The sequence below is a fragment of the Triturus cristatus genome, chromosome 5_2 (assembly GCF_964204655.1).
Source record: "Triturus cristatus chromosome 5_2, aTriCri1.1, whole genome shotgun sequence".
NCBI lineage: Eukaryota > Metazoa > Chordata > Amphibia > Caudata > Salamandridae > Triturus > Triturus cristatus.
In genome coordinates, this window is record NC_140588.1 from 552626620 (window position 1) to 552647233 (window position 20614).

General features: G+C 33.4%; 10 non-coding genes across 10 annotated transcripts; 4 read left to right on the forward strand and 6 right to left on the reverse strand.

Moving 5' to 3' along the window:
• The first annotated feature begins 1536 nt into the window (after positions 1–1536).
• TRNAQ-UUG (transfer RNA glutamine (anticodon UUG)) lies at positions 1537–1608 on the forward strand. Its single transcript has one exon. It is a non-coding gene; the product is annotated as a tRNA-Gln (tRNA).
• Positions 1609–4950: 3342 nt separating this feature from the next.
• Positions 4951–5022, reverse strand: TRNAQ-CUG (transfer RNA glutamine (anticodon CUG)). The gene has a single exon. It is a non-coding gene; the product is annotated as a tRNA-Gln (tRNA).
• A 1548-nt stretch (positions 5023–6570) lies between these two features.
• Positions 6571–6642, forward strand: TRNAQ-UUG (transfer RNA glutamine (anticodon UUG)). Its single transcript has one exon. It is a non-coding gene; the product is annotated as a tRNA-Gln (tRNA).
• Positions 6643–9984: 3342 nt separating this feature from the next.
• TRNAQ-CUG (transfer RNA glutamine (anticodon CUG)) lies at positions 9985–10056 on the reverse strand. The gene has a single exon. It is a non-coding gene; the product is annotated as a tRNA-Gln (tRNA).
• Positions 10057–12500: 2444 nt separating this feature from the next.
• On the reverse strand, positions 12501–12572 carry TRNAQ-CUG (transfer RNA glutamine (anticodon CUG)). Its single transcript has one exon. It is a non-coding gene; the product is annotated as a tRNA-Gln (tRNA).
• Positions 12573–14120: 1548 nt separating this feature from the next.
• On the forward strand, positions 14121–14192 carry TRNAQ-UUG (transfer RNA glutamine (anticodon UUG)). The gene has a single exon. It is a non-coding gene; the product is annotated as a tRNA-Gln (tRNA).
• Positions 14193–15017: 825 nt separating this feature from the next.
• TRNAQ-CUG (transfer RNA glutamine (anticodon CUG)) lies at positions 15018–15089 on the reverse strand. Its single transcript has one exon. It is a non-coding gene; the product is annotated as a tRNA-Gln (tRNA).
• A 2445-nt stretch (positions 15090–17534) lies between these two features.
• Positions 17535–17606, reverse strand: TRNAQ-CUG (transfer RNA glutamine (anticodon CUG)). The gene has a single exon. It is a non-coding gene; the product is annotated as a tRNA-Gln (tRNA).
• A 1548-nt stretch (positions 17607–19154) lies between these two features.
• TRNAQ-UUG (transfer RNA glutamine (anticodon UUG)) lies at positions 19155–19226 on the forward strand. The gene has a single exon. It is a non-coding gene; the product is annotated as a tRNA-Gln (tRNA).
• Positions 19227–20051: 825 nt separating this feature from the next.
• Positions 20052–20123, reverse strand: TRNAQ-CUG (transfer RNA glutamine (anticodon CUG)). The gene has a single exon. It is a non-coding gene; the product is annotated as a tRNA-Gln (tRNA).
• Between the last annotated feature and the right edge of the window lie 491 nt (positions 20124–20614).

Sequence of the window (20614 nt, forward strand, 5' to 3'; positions counted from 1 at the left end):
AGTGACTTTTCCATTGAGACAAAAGAGAGCGCATCAGTGATGGCCTTCTCTTATATTGATAAAAAGATATCTCATTTGAATGGTCATAGTGGATAGAGCTTTAATGTGATTTGATTCTTTTCAGCTATATTCTCTATAAAAGTGTTAAATATTCAAATGTTTATTTGAATATACAAGTTATATCACACTGTTCATCTTTGCCTGTAGCATAATAAAACAGTCTACATTTCCAGACTACTGAAGCAATGTCTCTGTCTCCTGCATGGGTGGCTCCATAGAGCAATGGTTGGCAATTTGGACTTTGCATCCAATGATCCGATTTGAAACCTTGGAGGGACATTTTTTATTACTCTTGAGCTTTTCCATTTCTTCATCTTTGTTCATTGATAGCTCAAATCCAACACCAGTAGGTTGAAAGAGTCAATTATTGAATGCTTTCAAAATGTCCATCAGCTTGAACAAGTTACATCAATACAAACTTTAAAATACTTTGACATCAAATTTCTTCACAAAGTAGTTAGCCATTATAAAATCATATTCTGATTTTCTCAAACGCATTTCAGATGGGTGATTCACAGCATCACTTTTTTAAGCTTTCCCGCTATTGATAAGGCGAAAATAGCACATTTTGAATGAGAAGTTTTCTTCAATCAAACATAGAGGAACCCAAATGATGATCTCATTCAGCTAGTAAAAATGTTGTTTTATATTAGTATGGAAATCGTGAAAAGAAAATGTTTTTCATGCTGATTTACAACAGTTGATCTCCAATCGTAAAATATAAGCTTTTGGTCGGAGGCATCACAGGTACTGATCAAATTCTAATTTTTGAACATTGTTCACAAATCATATGATATGCTTTATATACATAAACTGTATTGTTGGATCAATACTGAGTAAAAAGTGACTATCTCAATTTCTGGACATATAAAAGAGAAAGAAGTAGAAACTCATGTTTCAAATGCTGAGAGGCAACAACTGTTCATGATTTTCACCTCCACTAATTATATTTATTTTTATAATCTATATGTTTATATTTTCCTATAAATATACAGAGACATCTAGCTATATATACAGAGATACATATGTACAGGTTGATTTTTACATGTTTATAAGTAAATGTGATGTTGTTCCAAATAAAACTTCTAAGAACTGAATGGAAAAGAAAATTGTAAAGTTCAGATAAGTCCCACTGAAATTTGTACTCAGATCCCTGTTTTCAGAGTCCAGAGTGCTAACCATGACACCATCCACCCTCCCGTACCAGGGTGAGCTTTCCATTTTGACAGAAGAGATTTGCCTCAGGGGGCAACTTATCTTTCATTGAAAAATATTATCTCACATAAAAACCACTGTTCAACAGAGTTATAACGTTATTTGAGTCTTTTGGGCAACATCCTTCCCCAACATAGTTCAATATGCAAAAGTTTACCAGAATAGGAAAGCAATCCAATACAGTTTCTCTTTGACAGTAGAATATTAAAAACTTTGACATTTCCACATTCCTGCAGCAGTTTATGCTCCTTTCACATGGGAGGTTCCATGGTGTAATGGTTAGCACTTTGGACTTTGAATCCAATGATCCGAGTTCAAATCTCGGTGGGACCATTTTATGACTCTTGACCAAATCATTTTCTTTCAAGTGTATTCATTAATATCACATATCTAATACCGGTAGGGTGAACAATTAATTTATTGATTATACTCTAAAAGTTTATTAGATGTGAGCAAATAATAGAAATTTTACAATACCTGGAAACTAAATGGCTCAAAATAATGAGAGATTTTACAAACTCACTCTAGTTTCTCAAACTCATCACAGGGGCCTGATGCAAGACATTACTTTTTAAAATCTTACTGTTATTGTTAAGGCGAACAAGGAACTTTTTCATTGCAAAACATTCATTAAAACAAAACTTGAGGAGTCAAACTTTGTATTACGGGGACCGAAGATGTGCAGTTTGAATAATAATCTTGAAATTCAGACGTACAAAGATTTTACACACTGATTTTCAACAGTAAATCCACAACCAAAAAAGTTGAATCTTTTGAAAGACATGTCAAAGGTGTGAATCTGAAATTCACTTTTAAAGACATTCACAATGAAATGCACTGTGTAAGTCCAGCATGTTGTCAGCTAAGAAATCAGCAAAAATGAACTATCTCATTACTGGCCATATAGATGAGAAAGGAAAATAAACTCATGTTTACAATGTGGATGTGAAAGAACAGTTTCTAGGTTCAGCTTCAATATTTATGTTAATGAATAATTGATATGTTCATATTGTCTAACAGCTATCTAGACGGATAAAGCTATGTATGCATCTATACATACTTATGCGTTCATACGCATCAGTATAAAACATTGATATTATGTTTTTTCTAGACCAAATTCTAAAAAATGAGTTAAACAGTGAATCTCATAATTGTAGTAGTTCCCACCGAGATTTGAACTCGGATCGCTGGATTCAGAGTCCAGAGTGCTAACCATTACACCATGGAACCCTCTCACACAAGAGTGACTTTTCCATTGAGACAAAAGAGAGCGCATCAGTGATGGCCTTCTCTTATATTGATAAAAAGATATCTCATTTGAATGGTCATAGTGGATAGAGCTTTAATGTGATTTGATTCTTTTCAGCTATATTCTCTATAAAAGTGTTAAATATTCAAATGTTTATCTGAATATAAAAGTTATATCACAATGTTCATCTTTGCCTGTAGCATAATAAAACAGTCTACATTTCCAGACTACTGAAGCAATGTCTCTGTCTCCTGCATGGGTGGCTCCATAGAGCAATGGTTGGCAATTTGGACTTTGCATCCAATGATCCGATTTGAAACCTTGGAGGGACTTTTTTTATTACTCTTGAGCTTTTCCATTTCTTCATCTTTGTTCATTGATAGCTCAAATCCAACACCAGTAGGTTGAAAGAGTCAATTATTGAATGCTTTCAAAATGTCCATCAGCTTGAACAAGTTACATCAATACAAACTTTAAAATACTTTGACATCAAATTTCTTCACAAAGTAGTTAGCCATTATAAAATCATATTCTGATTTTCTCAAACGCATTTCAGATGGGTGATTCACAGCATCACTTTTTTAAGCTTTCCCGCTATTGATAAGGCGAAAATAGCACATTTTGAATGAGAAGTTTTCTTCAATCAAACATAGAGGAACCCAAATGATGATCTCATTCAGCTAGTAAAAATGTTGTTTTATATTAGTATGGAAATCGTGAAAAGAAAATGTTTTTCATGCTGATTTACAACAGTTGATCTCCAATCGTAAAATATAAGCTTTTGGTCGGAGGCATCACAGGTACTGATCAAATTCTAATTTTTGAACATTGTTCACAAATCATATGATATGCTTTATATACATAAACTGTATTGTTGGATCAATAATGAGTAAAAAGTGACTATCTCAATTTCAGGACATATAAAAGAGAAAGAAGTAGAAACTCATGTTTCAAATGCTGAGAGGCAACAACTGTTCATGATTTTCACCTCCACTAATTATATTTATTGTTATAATCTATATGTTTATATTTTCCTATAAATATACAGAGACATATAGCTATATATACAGAGATACATATGTACAGGTTGATTTTTACATGTTTATAAGTAAATGTGATGTTGTTCCAAATAAAACTTCTAAGAACTGAATGGAAAAGAAAATTGTAAAGTTCAGATAAGTCCCACTGAAATATGTACTCAGATCCCTGTTTTCAGAGTCCAGAGTGCTAACCATGACACCATCCACCCTCCCGTACCAGGGTGAGCTTTCCATTTTGACAGAAGAGATTTGCCTCAGGGGGCAACTTATCTTTCATTGAAAAATATTATCTCACATAAAAACCACTGTTCAACAGAGTTGTAACGTTATTTGAGTCTTTTGGGCAACATCCTTCCCCAACATAGTTCAATATGCAAAAGTTTACCAGAATAGGAAAGCAATCCAATTCAGTTTCTCTTAGACAGTAGAATATTAAAAACTTTGACATTTCCACATTCCTGCAGCAGTTTATGCTCCTTTCACATAGGAGGTTCCATGGTGTAATGGTTAGCACTTTGGACTTTGAATCCAATGATCCGAGTTCAAATCGCGGTGGGACCATTTTATGACTCTTGACCAAATCATTTTCTTTCAAGTGTATTCATTAATATCACATATCTAATACCGGTAGGGTGAACAATTAATTTATTGATTATACTCTAAAAGTTTATTAGATGTGAGCAAATAATAGAAATTTTTCAATACCTGGAAACTAAATGGCTCAAAATAATGAGAGATTTTACAAACTCACTCTGGTTTCTCAAACTCATCACAGGGGCCTGATGCAAGACATTACTTTTTAAAATCTTACTGTTATTGTTAAGGCGAACAAGGAACTTTTTCATTGCAAAACATTCATTAAAACAAAACTTGAGGAGTCAAACTTTGTATTACGGGGACCGAAGATGTGCAGTTTGAATAATAATCTTGAAATTCAGACGTACAAAGATTTTACACACTGATTTTCAACAGTAAATCCACAACCAAAAAAGTTGAATCTTTTGAAAGACATGTCAACGGTGTGAATCTGAAATTCACTTTTAAAGACATTCACAATGAAATGCACTGTGTAAGTCCAGCATGTTGTCAGCTAAGAAATCAGCAAAAATGAACTATCTCATTACTGGCCATATAGATGAGAAAGGAAAATAAACTCATGTTTACAATGTGGATGTGAAAGAACAGTTTCTAGGTTCAGCTTCAATATTTATGTTAATGAATAATTGATATGTTCATATTGTCTAACAGCTATCTAGACTGATAAAGCTATGTATGCATCTATACATACTTATGCGTTCATACGCATCAGTATAAAACATTGATATTATGTTTTTTCTAGACCAAATTCAAAAAAATGAGTTAAACAGTGAATCTCATAATTGTAGTAGGTCCCACCGAGATTTGAACTCGGATCGCTGGATTCAGAGTCCAGAGTGCTAACCATTACACCATGGAACCCTCTCACACAAGAGTGACTTTTCCATTGAGACAAAAGAGAGCGCATCAGTGATGGCCTTCTCTTATATTGATAAAAAGATATCTCATTTGAATGGTCATAGTGGATAGAGCTTTAATGTGATTTGATTCTTTTCAGCTATATTCTCTATAAAAGTGTTAAATATTCAAATGTTTATTTGAATATACAAGTTATATCACACTGTTCATCTTTGCCTGTAGCATAATAAAACAGTCTACATTTCCAGACTACTGAAGCAATGTCTCTGTCTCCTGCATGGGTGGCTCCATAGAGCAATGGTTGGCAATTTGGACTTTGCATCCAATGATCCGATTTGAAACCTTGGAGGGACATTTTTTATTACTCTTGAGCTTTTCCATTTCTTCATCTTTGTTCATTGATAGCTCAAATCCAACACCAGTAGGTTGAAAGAGTCAATTATTGAATGCTTTCAAAATGTCCATCAGCTTGAACAAGTTACATCAATACAAACTTTAAAATACTTTGACATCAAATTTCTTCACAAAGTAGTTAGCCATTATAAAATCATATTCTGATTTTCTCAAACGCATTTCAGATGGGTGATTCACAGCATCACTTTTTTAAGCTTTCCCGCTATTGATAAGGCGAAAATAGCACATTTTGAATGAGAAGTTTTCTTCAATCAAACATAGAGGAACCCAAATGATGATCTCATTCAGCTAGTAAAAATGTTGTTTTATATTAGTATGGAAATCGTGAAAAGAAAATGTTTTTCATGCTGATTTACAACAGTTGATCTCCAATCGTAAAATATAAGCTTTTGGTCGGAGGCATCACAGGTACTGATCAAATTCTAATTTTTGAACATTGTTCACAAATCATATGATATGCTTTATATACATAAACTGTATTGTTGGATCAATACTGAGTAAAAAGTGACTATCTCAATTTCTGGACATATAAAAGAGAAAGAAGTAGAAACTCATGTTTCAAATGCTGAGAGGCAACAACTGTTCATGATTTTCACCTCCACTAATTATATTTATTTTTATAATCTATATGTTTATATTTTCCTATAAATATACAGAGACATCTAGCTATATATACAGAGATACATATGTACAGGTTGATTTTTACATGTTTATAAGTAAATGTGATGTTGTTCCAAATAAAACTTCTAAGAACTGAATGGAAAAGAAAATTGTAAAGTTCAGATAAGTCCCACTGAAATTTGTACTCAGATCCCTGTTTTCAGAGTCCAGAGTGCTAACCATGACACCATCCACCCTCCCGTACCAGGGTGAGCTTTCCATTTTGACAGAAGAGATTTGCCTCAGGGGGCAACTTATCTTTCATTGAAAAATATTATCTCACATAAAAACCACTGTTCAACAGAGTTATAACGTTATTTGAGTCTTTTGGGCAACATCCTTCCCCAACATAGTTCAATATGCAAAAGTTTACCAGAATAGGAAAGCAATCCAATACAGTTTCTCTTTGACAGTAGAATATTAAAAACTTTGACATTTCCACATTCCTGCAGCAGTTTATGCTCCTTTCACATGGGAGGTTCCATGGTGTAATGGTTAGCACTTTGGACTTTGAATCCAATGATCCGAGTTCAAATCTCGGTGGGACCATTTTATGACTCTTGACCAAATCATTTTCTTTCAAGTGTATTCATTAATATCACATATCTAATACCGGTAGGGTGAACAATTAATTTATTGATTATACTCTAAAAGTTTATTAGATGTGAGCAAATAATAGAAATTTTACAATACCTGGAAACTAAATGGCTCAAAATAATGAGAGATTTTACAAACTCACTCTAGTTTCTCAAACTCATCACAGGGGCCTGATGCAAGACATTACTTTTTAAAATCTTACTGTTATTGTTAAGGCGAACAAGGAACTTTTTCATTGCAAAACATTCATTAAAACAAAACTTGAGGAGTCAAACTTTGTATTACGGGGACCGAAGATGTGCAGTTTGAATAATAATCTTGAAATTCAGACGTACAAAGATTTTACACACTGATTTTCAACAGTAAATCCACAACCAAAAAAGTTGAATCTTTTGAAAGACATGTCAAAGGTGTGAATCTGAAATTCACTTTTAAAGACATTCACAATGAAATGCACTGTGTAAGTCCAGCATGTTGTCAGCTAAGAAATCAGCAAAAATGAACTATCTCATTACTGGCCATATAGATGAGAAAGGAAAATAAACTCATGTTTACAATGTGGATGTGAAAGAACAGTTTCTAGGTTCAGCTTCAATATTTATGTTAATGAATAATTGATATGTTCATATTGTCTAACAGCTATCTAGACGGATAAAGCTATGTATGCATCTATACATACTTATGCGTTCATACGCATCAGTATAAAACATTGATATTATGTTTTTTCTAGACCAAATTCTAAAAAATGAGTTAAACAGTGAATCTCATAATTGTAGTAGTTCCCACCGAGATTTGAACTCGGATCGCTGGATTCAGAGTCCAGAGTGCTAACCATTACACCATGGAACCCTCTCACACAAGAGTGACTTTTCCATTGAGACAAAAGAGAGCGCATCAGTGATGGCCTTCTCTTATATTGATAAAAAGATATCTCATTTGAATGGTCATAGTGGATAGAGCTTTAATGTGATTTGATTCTTTTCAGCTATATTCTCTATAAAAGTGTTAAATATTCAAATGTTTATCTGAATATAAAAGTTATATCACAATGTTCATCTTTGCCTGTAGCATAATAAAACAGTCTACATTTCCAGACTACTGAAGCAATGTCTCTGTCTCCTGCATGGGTGGCTCCATAGAGCAATGGTTGGCAATTTGGACTTTGCATCCAATGATCCGATTTGAAACCTTGGAGGGACTTTTTTTATTACTCTTGAGCTTTTCCATTTCTTCATCTTTGTTCATTGATAGCTCAAATCCAACACCAGTAGGTTGAAAGAGTCAATTATTGAATGCTTTCAAAATGTCCATCAGCTTGAACAAGTTACATCAATACAAACTTTAAAATACTTTGACATCAAATTTCTTCACAAAGTAGTTAGCCATTATAAAATCATATTCTGATTTTCTCAAACGCATTTCAGATGGGTGATTCACAGCATCACTTTTTTAAGCTTTCCCGCTATTGATAAGGCGAAAATAGCACATTTTGAATGAGAAGTTTTCTTCAATCAAACATAGAGGAACCCAAATGATGATCTCATTCAGCTAGTAAAAATGTTGTTTTATATTAGTATGGAAATCGTGAAAAGAAAATGTTTTTCATGCTGATTTACAACAGTTGATCTCCAATCGTAAAATATAAGCTTTTGGTCGGAGGCATCACAGGTACTGATCAAATTCTAATTTTTGAACATTGTTCACAAATCATATGATATGCTTTATATACATAAACTGTATTGTTGGATCAATAATGAGTAAAAAGTGACTATCTCAATTTCAGGACATATAAAAGAGAAAGAAGTAGAAACTCATGTTTCAAATGCTGAGAGGCAACAACTGTTCATGATTTTCACCTCCACTAATTATATTTATTGTTATAATCTATATGTTTATATTTTCCTATAAATATACAGAGACATATAGCTATATATACAGAGATACATATGTACAGGTTGATTTTTACATGTTTATAAGTAAATGTGATGTTGTTCCAAATAAAACTTCTAAGAACTGAATGGAAAAGAAAATTGTAAAGTTCAGATAAGTCCCACTGAAATATGTACTCAGATCCCTGTTTTCAGAGTCCAGAGTGCTAACCATGACACCATCCACCCTCCCGTACCAGGGTGAGCTTTCCATTTTGACAGAAGAGATTTGCCTCAGGGGGCAACTTATCTTTCATTGAAAAATATTATCTCACATAAAAACCACTGTTCAACAGAGTTATAACGTTATTTGAGTCTTTTGGGCAACATCCTTCCCCAACATAGTTCAATATGCAAAAGTTTACCAGAATAGGAAAGCAATCCAATTCAGTTTCTCTTAGACAGTAGAATATTAAAAACTTTGACATTTCCACATTCCTGCAGCAGTTTATGCTCCTTTCACATAGGAGGTTCCATGGTGTAATGGTTAGCACTTTGGACTTTGAATCCAATGATCCGAGTTCAAATCGCGGTGGGACCATTTTATGACTCTTGACCAAATCATTTTCTTTCAAGTGTATTCATTAATATCACATATCTAATACCGGTAGGGTGAACAATTAATTTATTGATTATACTCTAAAAGTTTATTAGATGTGAGCAAATAATAGAAATTTTTCAATACCTGGAAACTAAATGGCTCAAAATAATGAGAGATTTTACAAACTCACTCTGGTTTCTCAAACTCATCACAGGGGCCTGATGCAAGACATTACTTTTTAAAATCTTACTGTTATTGTTAAGGCGAACAAGGAACTTTTTCATTGCAAAACATTCATTAAAACAAAACTTGAGAAGTCAAACTTTGTATTACGGGGGCCGAAGATGTGCAGTTTGAATAATAATCTTGAAATTCAGACGTACAAAGATTTTACACACTGATTTTCAACAGTAAATCCACAACCAAAAAAGTTGAATCTTTTGAAAGACATGTCAACGGTGTGAATCTGAAATTCACTTTTAAAGACATTCACAATGAAATGCACTGTGTAAGTCCAGCATGTTGTCAGCTAAGAAATCAGCAAAAATGAACTATCTCATTACTGGCCATATAGATGAGAAAGGAAAATAAACTCATGTTTACAATGTGGATGTGAAAGAACAGTTTCTAGGTTCAGCTTCAATATTTATGTTAATGAATAATTGATATGTTCATATTGTCTAACAGCTATCTAGACGGATAAAGCTATGTATGCATCTATACATACTTATGCGTTCATACGCATCAGTATAAAACATTGATATTATGTTTTTTCTAGACCAAATTCAAAAAAATGAGTTAAACAGTGAATCTCATAATTGTAGTAGGTCCCACCGAGATTTGAACTCGGATCGCTGGATTCAGAGTCCAGAGTGCTAACCATTACACCATGGAACCCTCTCACACAAGAGTGACTTTTGCATTGAGACAAAAGAGAGCGCATCAGTGATGGCCTTCTCTTATATTGATAAAAAGATATCTCATTTGAATGGTCATAGTGGATAGAGCTTTAATGTGATTTGATTCTTTTCAGCTATATTCTCTATAAAAGTGTTAAATATTCAAATGTTTATTTGAATATACAAGTTATATCACACTGTTCATCTTTGCCTGTAGCATAATAAAACAGTCTACATTTCCAGACTACTGAAGCAATGTCTCTGTCTCCTGCATGGGTGGCTCCATAGAGCAATGGTTGGCAATTTGGACTTTGCATCCAATGATCCGATTTGAAACCTTGGAGGGACTTTTTTTATTACTCTTGAGCTTTTCCATTTCTTCATCTTTTTTCATTGATAGCTCAAATCCAAAACCAGTAGGTTGAAAGAGTCAATTATTGAATGCTTTCAAAATGTCCATCAGCTTGAACAAGTTACATCAATACAAACTTTAAAATACTTTGACATCAAATTTCTTCACAAAGTAGTTAGCCATTATAAAATCATATTCTGATTTTCTCAAACGCATTTCAGATGGGTGATTCACAGCATCACTTTTTTAAGCTTCCCGCTATTGATAAGGCGAAAATAGCACATTTTGAATGAGAAGTTTTCTTCAATCAAACATAGAGGAACCCAAATGATGATCTCATTCAGCTAGTAAAAATGTTGTTTTATATTAGTATGGAAATCGTGAAAAGAAAATGTTTTTCATGCTGATTTACAACAGTTGATCTCCAATCGTAAAATATAAGCTTTTGGTCGGAGGCATCACAGGTACTGATCAAATTCTAATTTTTGAACATTGTTCACAAATCATATGATATGCTTTATATACATAAACTGTATTGTTGGATCAATACTGAGTAAAAAGTGACTATCTCAATTTCTGGACATATAAAAGAGAAAGAAGTAGAAACTCATGTTTCAAATGCTGAGAGGCAACAACTGTTCATGATTTTCACCTCCACTAATTATATTTATTTTTATAATCTATATGTTTATATTTTCCTATAAATATACAGAGACATCTAGCTATATATACAGAGATACATATGTACAGGTTGATTTTTACATGTTTATAAGTAAATGTGATGTTGTTCCAAATAAAACTTCTAAGAACTGAATGGAAAAGAAAATTGTAAAGTTCAGATAAGTCCCACTGAAATTTGTACTCAGATCCCTGTTTTCAGAGTCCAGAGTGCTAACCATGACACCATCCACCCTCCCGTACCAGGGTGAGCTTTCCATTTTGACAGAAGAGATTTGCCTCAGGGGGCAACTTATCTTTCATTGAAAAATATTATCTCACATAAAAACCACTGTTCAACAGAGTTGTAACGTTATTTGAGTCTTTTGGGCAACATCCTTCCCCAACATAGTTCAATATGCAAAAGTTTACCAGAATAGGAAAGCAATCCAATTCAGTTTCTCTTAGACAGTAGAATATTAAAAACTTTGACATTTCCACATTCCTGCAGCAGTTTATGCTCCTTTCACATAGGAGGTTCCATGGTGTAATGGTTAGCACTTTGGACTTTGAATCCAATGATCCGAGTTCAAATCGCGGTGGGACCATTTTATGACTCTTGACCAAATCATTTTCTTTCAAGTGTATTCATTAATATCACATATCTAATACCGGTAGGGTGAACAATTAATTTATTGATTATACTCTAAAAGTTTATTAGATGTGAGCAAATAATAGAAATTTTTCAATACCTGGAAACTAAATGGCTCAAAATAATGAGAGATTTTACAAACTCACTCTGGTTTCTCAAACTCATCACAGGGGCCTGATGCAAGACATTACTTTTTAAAATCTTACTGTTATTGTTAAGGCGAACAAGGAACTTTTTCATTGCAAAACATTCATTAAAACAAAACTTGAGGAGTCAAACTTTGTATTACGGGGACCGAAGATGTGCAGTTTGAATAATAATCTTGAAATTCAGACGTACAAAGATTTTACACACTGATTTTCAACAGTAAATCCACAACCAAAAAAGTTGAATCTTTTGAAAGACATGTCAACGGTGTGAATCTGAAATTCACTTTTAAAGACATTCACAATGAAATGCACTGTGTAAGTCCAGCATGTTGTCAGCTAAGAAATCAGCAAAAATGAACTATCTCATTACTGGCCATATAGATGAGAAAGGAAAATAAACTCATGTTTACAATGTGGATGTGAAAGAACAGTTTCTAGGTTCAGCTTCAATATTTATGTTAATGAATAATTGATATGTTCATATTGTCTAACAGCTATCTAGACGGATAAAGCTATGTATGCATCTATACATACTTATGCGTTCATACGCATCAGTATAAAACATTGATATTATGTTTTTTCTAGACCAAATTCTAAAAAATGAGTTAAACAGTGAATCTCATAATTGTAGTAGGTCCCACCGAGATTTGAACTCGGATCGCTGGATTCAGAGTCCAGAGTGCTAACCATTACACCATGGAACCCTCTCACACAAGAGTGACTTTTCCATTGAGACAAAAGAGAGCGCATCAGTGATGGCCTTCTCTTATATTGATAAAAAGATATCTCATTTGAATGGTCATAGTGGATAGAGCTTTAATGTGATTTGATTCTTTTCAGCTATATTCTCTATAAAAGTGTTAAATATTCAAATGTTTATTTGAATATACAAGTTATATCACACTGTTCATCTTTGCCTGTAGCATAATAAAACAGTCTACATTTCCAGACTACTGAAGCAATGTCTCTGTCTCCTGCATGGGTGGCTCCATAGAGCAATGGTTGGCAATTTGGACTTTGCATCCAATGATCCGATTTGAAACCTTGGAGGGACATTTTTTATTACTCTTGAGCTTTTCCATTTCTTCATCTTTGTTCATTGATAGCTCAAATCCAACACCAGTAGGTTGAAAGAGTCAATTATTGAATGCTTTCAAAATGTCCATCAGCTTGAACAAGTTACATCAATACAAACTTTAAAATACTTTGACATCAAATTTCTTCACAAAGTAGTTAGCCATTATAAAATCATATTCTGATTTTCTCAAACGCATTTCAGATGGGTGATTCACAGCATCACTTTTTTAAGCTTTCCCGCTATTGATAAGGCGAAAATAGCACATTTTGAATGAGAAGTTTTCTTCAATCAAACATAGAGGAACCCAAATGATGATCTCATTCAGCTAGTAAAAATGTTGTTTTATATTAGTATGGAAATCGTGAAAAGAAAATGTTTTTCATGCTGATTTACAACAGTTGATCTCCAATCGTAAAATATAAGCTTTTGGTCGGAGGCATCACAGGTACTGATCAAATTCTAATTTTTGAACATTGTTCACAAATCATATGATATGCTTTATATACATAAACTGTATTGTTGGATCAATACTGAGTAAAAAGTGACTATCTCAATTTCTGGACATATAAAAGAGAAAGAAGTAGAAACTCATGTTTCAAATGCTGAGAGGCAACAACTGTTCATGATTTTCACCTCCACTAATTATATTTATTTTTATAATCTATATGTTTATATTTTCCTATAAATATACAGAGACATCTAGCTATATATACAGAGATACATATGTACAGGTTGATTTTTACATGTTTATAAGTAAATGTGATGTTGTTCCAAATAAAACTTCTAAGAACTGAATGGAAAAGAAAATTGTAAAGTTCAGATAAGTCCCACTGAAATTTGTACTCAGATCCCTGTTTTCAGAGTCCAGAGTGCTAACCATGACACCATCCACCCTCCCGTACCAGGGTGAGCTTTCCATTTTGACAGAAGAGATTTGCCTCAGGGGGCAACTTATCTTTCATTGAAAAATATTATCTCACATAAAAACCACTGTTCAACAGAGTTATAACGTTATTTGAGTCTTTTGGGCAACATCCTTCCCCAACATAGTTCAATATGCAAAAGTTTACCAGAATAGGAAAGCAATCCAATACAGTTTCTCTTTGACAGTAGAATATTAAAAACTTTGACATTTCCACATTCCTGCAGCAGTTTATGCTCCTTTCACATGGGAGGTTCCATGGTGTAATGGTTAGCACTTTGGACTTTGAATCCAATGATCCGAGTTCAAATCTCGGTGGGACCATTTTATGACTCTTGACCAAATCATTTTCTTTCAAGTGTATTCATTAATATCACATATCTAATACCGGTAGGGTGAACAATTAATTTATTGATTATACTCTAAAAGTTTATTAGATGTGAGCAAATAATAGAAATTTTACAATACCTGGAAACTAAATGGCTCAAAATAATGAGAGATTTTACAAACTCACTCTAGTTTCTCAAACTCATCACAGGGGCCTGATGCAAGACATTACTTTTTAAAATCTTACTGTTATTGTTAAGGCGAACAAGGAACTTTTTCATTGCAAAACATTCATTAAAACAAAACTTGAGGAGTCAAACTTTGTATTACGGGGACCGAAGATGTGCAGTTTGAATAATAATCTTGAAATTCAGACGTACAAAGATTTTACACACTGATTTTCAACAGTAAATCCACAACCAAAAAAGTTGAATCTTTTGAAAGACATGTCAAAGGTGTGAATCTGAAATTCACTTTTAAAGACATTCACAATGAAATGCACTGTGTAAGTCCAGCATGTTGTCAGCTAAGAAATCAGCAAAAATGAACTATCTCATTACTGGCCATATAGATGAGAAAGGAAAATAAACTCATGTTTACAATGTGGATGTGAAAGAACAGTTTCTAGGTTCAGCTTCAATATTTATGTTAATGAATAATTGATATGTTCATATTGTCTAACAGCTATCTAGACGGATAAAGCTATGTATGCATCTATACATACTTATGCGTTCATACGCATCAGTATAAAACATTGATATTATGTTTTTTCTAGACCAAATTCTAAAAAATGAGTTAAACAGTGAATCTCATAATTGTAGTAGGTCCCACCGAGATTTGAACTCGGATCGCTGGATTCAGAGTCCAGAGTGCTAACCATTACACCATGGAACCCTCTCACACAAGAGTGACTTTTCCATTGAGACAAAAGAGAGCGCATCAGTGATGGCCTTCTCTTATATTGATAAAAAGATATCTCATTTGAATGGTCATAGTGGATAGAGCTTTAATGTGATTTGATTCTTTTCAGCTATATTCTCTATAAAAGTGTTAAATATTCAAATGTTTATCTGAATATAAAAGTTATATCACAATGTTCATCTTTGCCTGTAGCATAATAAAACAGTCTACATTTCCAGACTACTGAAGCAATGTCTCTGTCTCCTGCATGGGTGGCTCCATAGAGCAATGGTTGGCAATTTGGACTTTGCATCCAATGATCCGATTTGAAACCTTGGAGGGACTTTTTTTATTACTCTTGAGCTTTTCCATTTCTTCATCTTTGTTCATTGATAGCTCAAATCCAACACCAGTAGGTTGAAAGAGTCAATTATTGAATGCTTTCAAAATGTCCATCAGCTTGAACAAGTTACATCAATACAAACTTTAAAATACTTTGACATCAAATTTCTTCACAAAGTAGTTAGCCATTATAAAATCATATTCTGATTTTCTCAAACGCATTTCAGATGGGTGATTCACAGCATCACTTTTTTAAGCTTTCCCGCTATTGATAAGGCGAAAATAGCACATTTTGAATGAGAAGTTTTCTTCAATCAAACATAGAGGAACCCAAATGATGATCTCATTCAGCTAGTAAAAATGTTGTTTTATATTAGTATGGAAATCGTGAAAAGAAAATGTTTTTCATGCTGATTTACAACAGTTGATCTCCAATCGTAAAATATAAGCTTTTGGTCGGAGGCATCACAGGTACTGATCAAATTCTAATTTTTGAACATTGTTCACAAATCATATGATATGCTTTATATACATAAACTGTATTGTTGGATCAATAATGAGTAAAAAGTGACTATCTCAATTTCAGGACATATAAAAGAGAAAGAAGTAGAAACTCATGTTTCAAATGCTGAGAGGCAACAACTGTTCATGATTTTCACCTCCACTAATTATATTTATTGTTATAATCTATATGTTTATATTTTCCTATAAATATACAGAGACATATAGCTATATATACAGAGATACATATGTACAGGTTGATTTTTACATGTTTATAAGTAAATGTGATGTTGTTCCAAATAAAACTTCTAAGAACTGAATGGAAAAGAAAATTGTAAAGTTCAGATAAGTCCCACTGAAATATGTACTCAGATCCCTGTTTTCAGAGTCCAGAGTGCTAACCATGACACCATCCACCCTCCCGTACCAGGGTGAGCTTTCCATTTTGACAGAAGAGATTTGCCTCAGGGGGCAACTTATCTTTCATTGAAAAATATTATCTCACATAAAAACCACTGTTCAACAGAGTTATAACGTTATTTGAGTCTTTTGGGCAACATCCTTCCCCAACATAGTTCAATATGCAAAAGTTTACCAGAATAGGAAAGCAATCCAATTCAGTTTCTCTTAGACAGTAGAATATTAAAAACTTTGACATTTCCACATTCCTGCAGCAGTTTATGCTCCTTTCACATAGGAGGTTCCATGGTGTAATGGTTAGCACTTTGGACTTTGAATCCAATGATCCGAGTTCAAATCGCGGTGGGACCATTTTATGACTCTTGACCAAATCATTTTCTTTCAAGTGTATTCATTAATATCACATATCTAATACCGGTAGGGTGAACAATTAATTTATTGATTATACTCTAAAAGTTTATTAGATGTGAGCAAATAATAGAAATTTTTCAATACCTGGAAACTAAATGGCTCAAAATAATGAGAGATTTTACAAACTCACTCTGGTTTCTCAAACTCATCACAGGGGCCTGATGCAAGACATTACTTTTTAAAATCTTACTGTTATTGTTAAGGCAAACAAGGAACTTTTTCATTGCAAAACATTCATTAAAACAAAACTTGAGAAGTCAAACTTTGTATTACGGGGGCCGAAGATGTGCAGTTTGAATAATAATCTTGAAATTCAGACGTACAAAGATTTTACACACTGATTTTCAACAGTAAATCCACAACCAAAAAAGTTGAATCTTTTGAAAGACATGTCAAAGGTGTGAATCTGAAATTCACTTTTAAAGACATTCACAATGAAATGCACTGTGTAAGTCCAGCATGTTGTCAGCTAAGAAATCAGCAAAAATGAACTATCTCATTACTGGCCATATAGATGAGAAAGGAAAATAAACTCATGTTTACAATGTGGATGTGAAAGAACAGTTTCTAGGTTCAGCTTCAATATTTATGTTAATGAATAATTGATATGTTCATATTGTCTAACAGCTATCTAGACGGATAAAGCTATGTATGCATCTATACATACTTATGCGTTCATACGCATCAGTATAAAACATTGATATTATGTTTTTTCTAGACCAAATTCAAAAAAATGAGTTAAACAGTGAATCTCATAATTGTAGTAGGTCCCACCGAGATTTGAACTCGGATCGCTGGATTCAGAGTCCAGAGTGCTAACCATTACACCATGGAACCCTCTCACACAAGAGTGACTTTTGCATTGAGACAAAAGAGAGCGCATCAGTGATGGCCTTCTCTTATATTGATAAAAAGATATCTCATTTGAATGGTCATAGTGGATAGAGCTTTAATGTGATTTGATTCTTTTCAGCTATATTCTCTATAAAAGTGTTAAATATTCAAATGTTTATTTGAATATACAAGTTATATCACACTGTTCATCTTTGCCTGTAGCATAATAAAACAGTCTACATTTCCAGACTACTGAAGCAATGTCTCTGTCTCCTGCATGGGTGGCTCCATAGAGCAATGGTTGGCAATTTGGACTTTGCATCCAATGATCCGATTTGAAACCTTGGAGGGACTTTTTTTATTACTCTTGAGCTTTTCCATTTCTTCATCTTTTTTCATTGATAGCTCAAATCCAACACCAGTAGGTTGAAAGAGTCAATTATTGAATGCTTTCAAAATGTCCATCAGCTTGAACAAGTTACATCAATACAAACTTTAAAATACTTTGACATCAAATTTCTTCACAAAGTAGTTAGCCATTATAAAATCATATTCTGATTTTCTCAAACGCATTTCAGATGGGTGATTCACAGCATCACTTTTTTAAGCTTTCCCGCTATTGATAAGGCGAAAATAGCACATTTTGAATGAGAAGTTTTCTTCAATCAAACATAGAGGAACCCAAATGATGATCTCATTCAGCTAGTAAAAATGTTGTTTTATATTAGTATGGAAATCGTGAAAAGAAAATGTTTTTCATGCTGATTTACAACAGTTGATCTCCAATCGTAAAATATAAGCTTTTGGTCGGAGGCATCACAGGTACTGATCAAATTCTAATTTTTGAACATTGTTCACAAATCATATGATATGCTTTATATACATAAACTGTATTGTTGGATCAATACTGAGTAAAAAGTGACTATCTCAATTTCTGGACATATAAAAGAGAAAGAAGTAGCAACTCATGTTTCAAATGCTGAGAGGCAACAACTGTTCATGATTTTCACCTCCACTAATTATATTTATTTTTATAATCTATATGTTTATATTTTCCTATAAATATACAGAGACATCTAGCTATATATACAGAGATACATATGTACAGGTTGATTTTTACATGTTTATAAGTAAATGTGATGTTGTTCCAAATAAAACTTCTAAGAACTGAATGGAAAAGAAAATTGTAAAGTTCAGATAAGTCCCACTGAAATTTGTACTCAGATCCCTGTTTTCAGAGTCCAGAGTGCTAACCATGACACCATCCACCCTCCCGTACCAGGGTGAGCTTTCCCTTTTGACAGAAGAGATTTGCCTCAGGGGGCAACTTATCTTTCATTGAAAAATATTATCTCACATAAAAACCACTGTTCAACAGAGTTATAACGTTATTTGAGTCTTTTGGGCAACATCCTTCCCCAACATAGTTCAATATGCAAAAGTTTACCAGAATAGGAAAGCAATCCAATACAGTTTCTCTTTGACAGTAGAATATTAAAAACTTTGACATTTCCACATTCCTGCAGCAGTTTATGCTCCTTTCACATGGGAGGTTCCATGGTGTAATGGTTAGCACTTTGGACTTTGAATCCAATGATCCGAGTTCAAATCTCGGTGGGACCATTTTATGACTCTTGACCAAATCATTTTCTTTCAAGTGTATTCATTAATATCACATATCTAATACCGGTAGGGTGAACAATTAATTTATTGATTATACTCTAAAAGTTTATTAGATGTGAGCAAATAATAGAAATTTTACAATACCTGGAAACTAAATGGCTCAAAATAATGAGAGATTTTACAAACTCACTCTAGTTTCTCAAACTCATCACAGGGGCCTGATGCAAGACATTACTTTTTAAAATCTTACTGTTATTGTTAAGGCGAACAAGGAACTTTTTCATTGCAAAACATTCATTAAAACAAAACTTGAGGAGTCAAACTTTGTATTACGGGGACCGAAGATGTGCAGTTTGAATAATAATCTTGAAATTCAGACGTACAAAGATTTTACACACTGATTTTCAACAGTAAATCCACAACCAAAAAAGTTGAATCTTTTGAAAGACATGTCAAAGGTGTGAATCTGAAATTCACTTTTAAAGACATTCACAATGAAATGCACTGTGTAAGTCCAGCATGTTGTCAGCTAAGAAATCAGCAAAAATGAACTATCTCATTACTGGCCATATAGATGAGAAAGGAAAATAAACTCATGTTTACAATGTGGATGTGAAAGAACAGTTTCTAGGTTCAGCTTCAATATTTATGTTAATGAATAATTGATATGTTCATATTGTCTAACAGCTATCTAGACGGATAAAGCTATGTATGCATCTATACATACTTATGCGTTCATACGCATCAGTATAAAACATTGATATTATGTTTTTTCTAGACCAAATTCTAAAAAATGAGTTAAACAGTGAATCTCATAATTGTAGTAGGTCCCACCGAGATTTGAACTCGGATCGCTGGATTCAGAGTCCAGAGTGCTAACCATTACACCATGGAACCCTCTCACACAAGAGTGACTTTTCCATTGAGACAAAAGAGAGCGCATCAGTGATGGCCTTCTCTTATATTGATAAAAAGATATCTCATTTGAATGGTCATAGTGGATAGAGCTTTAATGTGATTTGATTCTTTTCAGCTATATTCTCTATAAAAGTGTTAAATATTCAAATGTTTATCTGAATATAAAAGTTATATCACAATGTTCATCTTTGCCTGTAGCATAATAAAACAGTCTACATTTCCAGACTACTGAAGCAATGTCTCTGTCTCCTGCATGGGTGGCTCCATAGAGCAATGGTTGGCAATTTGGACTTTGCATCCAATGATCCGATTTGAAACCTTGGAGGGACTTTTTTTATTACTCTTGAGCTTTTCCATTTCTTCATCTTTGTTCATTGATAGCTCAAATCCAACACCAGTAGGTTGAAAGAGTCAATTATTGAATGCTTTCAAAATGTCCATCAGCTTGAACAAGTTACATCAATACAAAC